The sequence below is a fragment of the Falco rusticolus genome, chromosome 3 (genome assembly GCF_015220075.1).
Source record: "Falco rusticolus isolate bFalRus1 chromosome 3, bFalRus1.pri, whole genome shotgun sequence".
Lineage (NCBI taxonomy): Eukaryota > Metazoa > Chordata > Aves > Falconiformes > Falconidae > Falco > Falco rusticolus.
In genome coordinates this window covers 117,801,234-117,807,738 of record NC_051189.1, presented here as the reverse complement: position 1 = coordinate 117,807,738, position 6,505 = coordinate 117,801,234, and the positions used below count along the sequence as shown (strand labels likewise).

Genomic DNA, 6,505 nt, shown 5'->3' with positions numbered 1-6,505 from the left:
GGAGGAAATGCTTTGCCACTGAGAGCTCCGCTGAAACAAGGCTGGTCCGTTTCTGCAGGAGCGTGCCGTGCCGTGCTGTGCCGTGCCGTGCCGGTGGAGCCCCTTCCATGCTCCAGCACTGGCGGGACAAAGGCGAGGGCAGGAGAGCTGGCACTGCCAGGGCATGGCAGCTGTGGGGCTGAGGTGGCAGCAGAGCAGTTTCTGCCACGTGCCATCCTGCTGGGGCCGCGGTCCCTGAGCAGCAGGTGATGAGGTGCATGGGTCAGCCGGGCTCAGCTGTGGCCAGGAGCAGCCTTGAGGCTGCTCTGAGCTGCTCACCATGGCGGGCGGCAGGGCCCAGCTGCGGGGGACCCCCGGCCCTGCCTGCTCGGGGCGCGGAGGGGACCCCAGCCCCAGCCCTGCCTGCTCAGGGCACAGAGCGGACCCCAGGCCTGACTGCTTGGGGCACAGAGGGGACCCCAGCCCAGCCTGCTCGGGGTGCAGAGGGGACCCCAGCCCTGCCCTGCCTTCTCGAGGGGACCCCAGCCTTGTCCACCCACACGGGCCAGAGCACATCAGCATTCCTGGGAGCAGGGTCCAGCGCCACGGCGGCCGCTCGCAGAGGGAAGGCATTGAGGGGGGATTAGCCGTCTGATGCCCGCCCCCCCCCTCCCTTGCTCAGGCGCTTAATACAGAAAACAAACACCCTTGTGCGCCCCAGCGGCCTCCATCCAGACGGGCTTTCTCCTTGCTCGTTGCCTGAGCAACCCTAATCTGCCTCCTGGGGCACCCCGGGGCCCTGCACCCCCCGGCCCGTGCACCCCAGCATCTTGGGCAGTGCTGGCGGTGTCCCGGCTGTGCCTGGCACGCGGCTGCCAGCGGGACACCAGGACCCCTCGCCACGGGCACGGGCAGCACATGGTGGTGGGGAAAGGCGGGATGGGGGGGCTGCAGGCACCCCGCTCCCACGGGATCGGTGCAGCTCTGTCCCGCTGCAGGATTTGCAGCTGTGCTGAACCAAGGGGCACAGGGGCTGGCTGCACTGGCACCACACTTCCCTACTTTTCCACTCAGGGCAGCAGGATTTTGGAGGTGATGAAGTCTCCCCACCACAGCAAAGCAGGAGCAGCTCCGGGGCCCCATGCTCACAATGGGAACGGGCGGTGGGTTTGGGGGAGTGTGGGAGAGAGCTGCTCCAGCCCTGGGCTGAGAAGGGGGAAGAGGGTTGAACCCCAACCCGCCGGGTGCCAGAGCAGTGGTGGAGGCTGGCAGCACCCGGCTCTGGGCACTTTGCAAGCCAAGCGGGGCTCTTTTCCCACCACCGTGGCTGGGATTACTGTCATCAGCATCCCCAGGGCACTGGGTACCCACCGAGGGCAGGTGGGTGCTGGGGTGTGCCGTGCCCCTGTGGGGAGGGGGCCCAGGGCCCCCTGACCCCACCCCACCGGCGGGTCGGGGGGGCCGCGCTTTTAGTCAGTTATTTTGCGCGCAGCCTGCCCCTGCGACGGAGCGGCGGGGAAGCGCTGCGGGGCTGGGACCGCCGGCGGGGGTGGGGGAGAAAAAGGGGGGGCAAAAAAAAAAAAAAGGAGGGAAAAGGAAGGAATCGCAACAGCCAGCCCAGCCCGGCCCGGCCCCGCGCTGCGCTCCGCACCTCCAGCCCCGCGCCGCATCCCCCCGCGGCGCCCGGCGCAGCCCCGCTCCGCCCCGGCCCGCCGAGCTCCGCACCGCACCGGCCCGGCCCGCCGAGCTCCGCACCGCACCGGCCCGGCCCGCCGAGCTCCGCACCGCCCCGCCCCGGCCCGCAGAGCTCCGCACCGCACCGGCCCGGCCCGCAGTGCTCCGCACCGCCCCGCACCGCCCCGCCGAGCCGGCTCCGCCCCCGCGGGGGGGCCCGGCCCGGCCCGGCCCGGCCCGTCTCGGCCGCTGCCGCCGGCGCCAGCCCGTGCCCGCCCGCGCCGCGCTCCGCCGAGGTAAGGCTGCGGCTCCGGCTCCGGCTCCGGCTCTCCCCCGGCTCCCCCCGCACCCCCGTGCTCACCTGGGCTCCCCGCTCGGCCGCGGGAACTCTCGGATCTCTCGGTCACGAGTCCCCGGGACTAATTGCTTTTCCCCATGCGGGGGGAATACCGCAAGGACGCTTCCAAGCGCCTCGTCCCAGCCTGCATGCTCCCCTTCCTCGCTTTTCCCTTCTGCCATCCCTCCTTCCCCATCGCGTCCCTCTCCCAGCCAACCCTCCCCCCAGGCTTTGCCGTGTCCAGCCGTGTCCTACCGTCCAGCCCGTGCTTCCCGCTGTTAGGAAATGTTTGGGAGAACAGAAGTGGTCTGGGGGAAGCGCCCGTGACCTTTGGGATGGCCGCGGCTGGCACATCCCGCTGCCCCGCCGGGACGCGGTCCCTTCCCGCATCTGCAAACATCTGCACCCAGCGGGTACCGGGGCAGGTCACAGTGGCTCCTTCTACAAACACCTTGGGAAGTACAAGGTGCTTATTTTATTTGGGATTTTTTAAGAGTGCTGCTGTTAATTGGCTCCTGATCTACCAGGTTCCCTGGCTTCGCACATCCCCAATCAGCCAGGAACGATTTCCCCTGTACGGTAGCCCCAGGCGAGGCAATAACCTACTGGAGATATTTTCTCATCTATGGGCAGCTTTGCTATAAGGAACATGTTTAATAAATCATAAGGCCGGTGAATTCCTGGGATTTTTATTGCTTCTGTAAAAATGCAGTTTTGATCCGTCTGCGAGGGACACTGGGAAACAAAGCTGCTCCTTTCAGAGCCGGATCCTACGAATTTAGGGCACTGAGCTGGTGGTGAGGCTGGCGAGGGGAGCCCCCCTGGGCAGGGGCAGTGGGCAGTGGGAGTTGGGGGCTCCCGGGGCTGTGCCGGGCCTGGCTCGGGGATTCTGCCTCTGCCACCTGAGGCACCGGGCACTGACCGGGAGCCGGGAGCCCCGGTGGAGCTGGGGCGGCGATGCCCAGGGAGGCATCACAGCCGGCAGCCCAGCAGGGCTGCCCTGCACTTCTAGTTACATTTTTCCTCCTCGCCCTGTTGCCCAAGGGGAAAAGAAGCAGCAAACCCCCAAACTGCTAAAAACCGGGGCAGATCCTTGCAGGAATTGCCTGGTTCCCGTCAGCCCAGCTGACCCAATCCCCCCTGGCAACGGGGCAGGGGGCTGCCCTGGTGTGTTTGGGCAGAGGAATGGAAATCCAGCCTTTTTCTGTGTTTGCTTCTTCCAAGATGAAAAATGGGGTTTGGGGTGGGAGCTGAGCCTGGATGTGAGAGGCACATGGAGAAGTGAACCAGGGAGCTGTCAGGAGCTCCTCGGGATTTGGGAAAACAGGGGTGCTGTGGCCAGCGGAGGTGGTTATGGGGTGAAGCGGGTGGTGGAGGGTGCCCAGCTCTTGCCCAAGCTGTGCTGGCACGAATGAGCAGCTCGGTGTGCCCTTGGCCACTGAGTCACCCAGCCGAGGCAGCACGTCGTTGATGGGGTTTGCCCCCATCTCCTGCCATGCCTTTGTTTTAGGCTGTGCGGAGCCCAGCCGCAACAGCAGAGGCGGGGAGGGAGCATTTCTTTGTACAGGGAAGCATTTAAATTCTTTACAGTGATTCATATATTCCATTCATATGAAACACAGTCCTGTGGAGTGTGAATGGGGACTGCTGGGGGATTTTTTTAAGGCAATAAGCCCTAGAAGTGTCAAAAGTTATTCACACCTTGGTGAAATCAAGGATATTTCTGTCCGTGGCTCTTGGCAGGGGCTCAGCACAGTTCTCCTTGTGTTGGGTTTTCAGTTTCCCACTTGGATACGGCGCGGGGGGAGCGCGGGGGCAGCCCTCTTGCTCCCACTGCCCCGGCTGGAAGCCCTTCTCGGTGCTCTCTCACCCCCGGGGGGCCTGGCACAGGCCCTGGCCAGGGATCGCGGGGCAGCCCCCAGCACTCAGCCCCACAGGGGTTTGGACCCTGGTGGATCATGTCCCCAGCAAGCTCCCAGGGCTGGAAAGCAGCCGCGTCCCGCTGAGCTGTGGCTGGGTGGGATGCTGCCCCTTGCGTTTCACCACGTGTGGGGTGGTCGCCAAGGCTGTGACCAAAGCTACAGGCAGGCTATCCTGCTCGGGGCAGAGCCCTGCTCCATCTGCCCCCTGTCATGGGGTACATGAGCCCGCCGAGCGAGGGCACAGGCTGTGCCAGCATTCCAGCCTTGCAGGAGCTGCAGGCAGGCTTCAGGCACCCAGCGGGAGCGGGTGCCACTCAGGCGGCTGCTCCGCCACTGTTGTACCCCTTTTTGCGTCAAGAAACCCCTTCCCCTCCTGTCCTTTTGTGGGGTGCTACCCTGGGGCAGCTGGGCTGGGACCGTGGTGGGAGGCTCCAGGGTCAGGCATGGCCCTGGGGGCACTGACCTGCTCTGGGGGGGCGGCCAGGTCCCCGTTGGGGAGCGTTATTTTTGAGCGGGGAAAGCAAGCGAGTGGTTGGGGGCCAAGAGGTGCGGGGGCATTGCCCCGCTGCCAGGATGCGCCCCAGGTGTGGGGCCAGCACTCGTGGGGGCTCTCGCCTCCGCCAGCCACTCCAGGGTACTTTGAGCCACTGTAAATCCTCTCCGAAGGAACTGGGAAGACAGTTTTATGGCTGCTGGGGAGGAAGATTAGCAGGGTGTTGTTTTCAGAGCTGATCCATCACGGGATGCAGGCGCTGCGTGGTGCATCCGAGCGCTTGGCTGCTGGCGGGCGGTGCAGCCTTCCCTGTGAAGGTTGAGATAAAAACGCCTGGTTTTAATGTTCTGCAGGGAGGCTCTTGGGATCTGCTCTTGGGATCTGTGATGTGAGTGTCAAAACCGCCTCCGTGGGCCCTGGGCCCCACACCCGTGCAGCAGCCGGGCTCCTCGTGAGCGGGGGGAATGGTGGATCGAGGGGATTTGGGTAATGGCACCTGCAAAAGGCATTAACCCCGGTGGCGAGGGCGTGCGGGGCCAGTCCCTTCCCGTCCTCACACACTCCCTCTGTCATTCTCTCCTATTTCGGCTTGTCTGCAGCATGGGAAGGAGCAGAGTTTCCATTGCCCTGCGCTGAAGAAAATGTCTGTGACAATAAAAGCTAATAGGGAGGCGGAGGGATAAAAAGACACCGAATTGCATTTGTCTTCCCCCTGTTTCTCCCTCTCAGCCCTTTCCCATCAGCTCCATTGGGCACGCACTGGGTTCCGAGCCTCCCCGCTCTCCCATGCGCTCAGTCACTGGCTAATTAGAGAGGCTAGTTAACTGCCTTAACAAAGGTGGAGAGGCGCATGGACTCCTGCCCACTCCCTCCACACGCAGGGGCTTCCCTGTGCTGGATGTTGTGGGGAGAGGGGCTGGGTGCTGCTGGAGGCCGGGCTGTGTCCTGCAGCAATCCCACGGGAGCGGGTGAAGCTGGCAGCGATGCCCCACGCCGCCGCTGGCTCTCCTGGGCTCTCCCCTCCTGGTCAGGGCTCAGCTGCATGTTGCTTCCTGTGCATGGCGATTTGGACACCAGCACAGACATAATAAACTGCTTTTTCTTTTCCCCTTGTCACCGGAGCCGTCCCTGAGTCACATATCTGGCTGCTCTGGCTGCAGAACCCTGGGCATGGGCTGTGAACGCGCAGGGCTCTCCAGGCTGGCTGGCAGCACACCGGGGAAGCATCTGTGTGGGGGTCAGGGGGGCACAGGGGCTGCCGTGGCCAGCGGGATGCTCCTCTCTGCTCTGCAGAGCCTGGCTCACCCACGGGCATCACTCCACTGCTCCCAAGGAGCTGCAGGAGCCGGACCCTTCACCAGAGCCACCTTCTGCCCCGTAGCCCCGCGTCCTCGCAGGAGCATCCCACCAGGGACCCCATGGTTCCTGCTGGCTGCTGCCTCCCTGCAGAGCTCCTGAGCTTGGCTGGGGTGCTGCAGGTGGGAGATAGGGGCTAACAAAAATGAGGTGGGAGAAAAAATAGCCGCAGGTGGCTACGTGAGTGTTTCTGCCGTAGCCTCAGCCTGTTAGCTGCAGAATGGCCCCTGGCCCCGGTGTCAGCCGAGTTCACGGAGCGAAGCGGCAGATCACAGGCAGAAACTGCAGCCAAAATCTGCAGAGCAGCCGGGTCTCGTCTCCACGACCTTCCCTGGGGCCAAGCCCGTCCTGCTGGCCCATCTGGAGATGTTTGTCCTCAGAGGCTCTTCCAGGCGCCTCTGTCCAGGACAGGGCTTGGCAAGGAGCAGCCAGGGAAGGAGACAATGACCTTGATGTCCACCTGCTGTGGATGCAGAGAGGCGGTGGCGAGGGCTTTCCCAGCTTCAGTATTTTGCACCAAAACCCCTAAGTCCCTATTTCATACATTGAAGTGCAGTGCTCCCAACACAAGCTCTACCTTCACCGGGCAGGATGCGGCCCCAGGAATTCCCCCAAATCAGGAAACTTCTGCAAACCTGAACAGCCCAGCAAGGCTGGACTGCTGGGACCTCACAGCGCTGCCTGTGCCTGCCCCACAGATCTCTCTGGCTGTCGCCGAGAGCCTCTTTATTGTTCTTGCAGAGG

The 6,505-nt window shown here is 63.9% G+C and overlaps 1 protein-coding gene across 1 annotated transcript in view; it reads left to right on the top strand.

Annotated features, from left to right (window-relative positions):
* The first annotated feature begins 1,903 nt into the window (after positions 1-1,903).
* The window catches only part of COL8A2 (collagen type VIII alpha 2 chain), a 31,161-nt gene continuing 26,559 nt past the window's right edge, over positions 1,904-6,505 (top strand). The window contains 1 exon segment of the mRNA XM_037381890.1: positions 1,904-1,949. The gene's annotated coding sequence lies outside the window, so the exon portion shown is untranslated.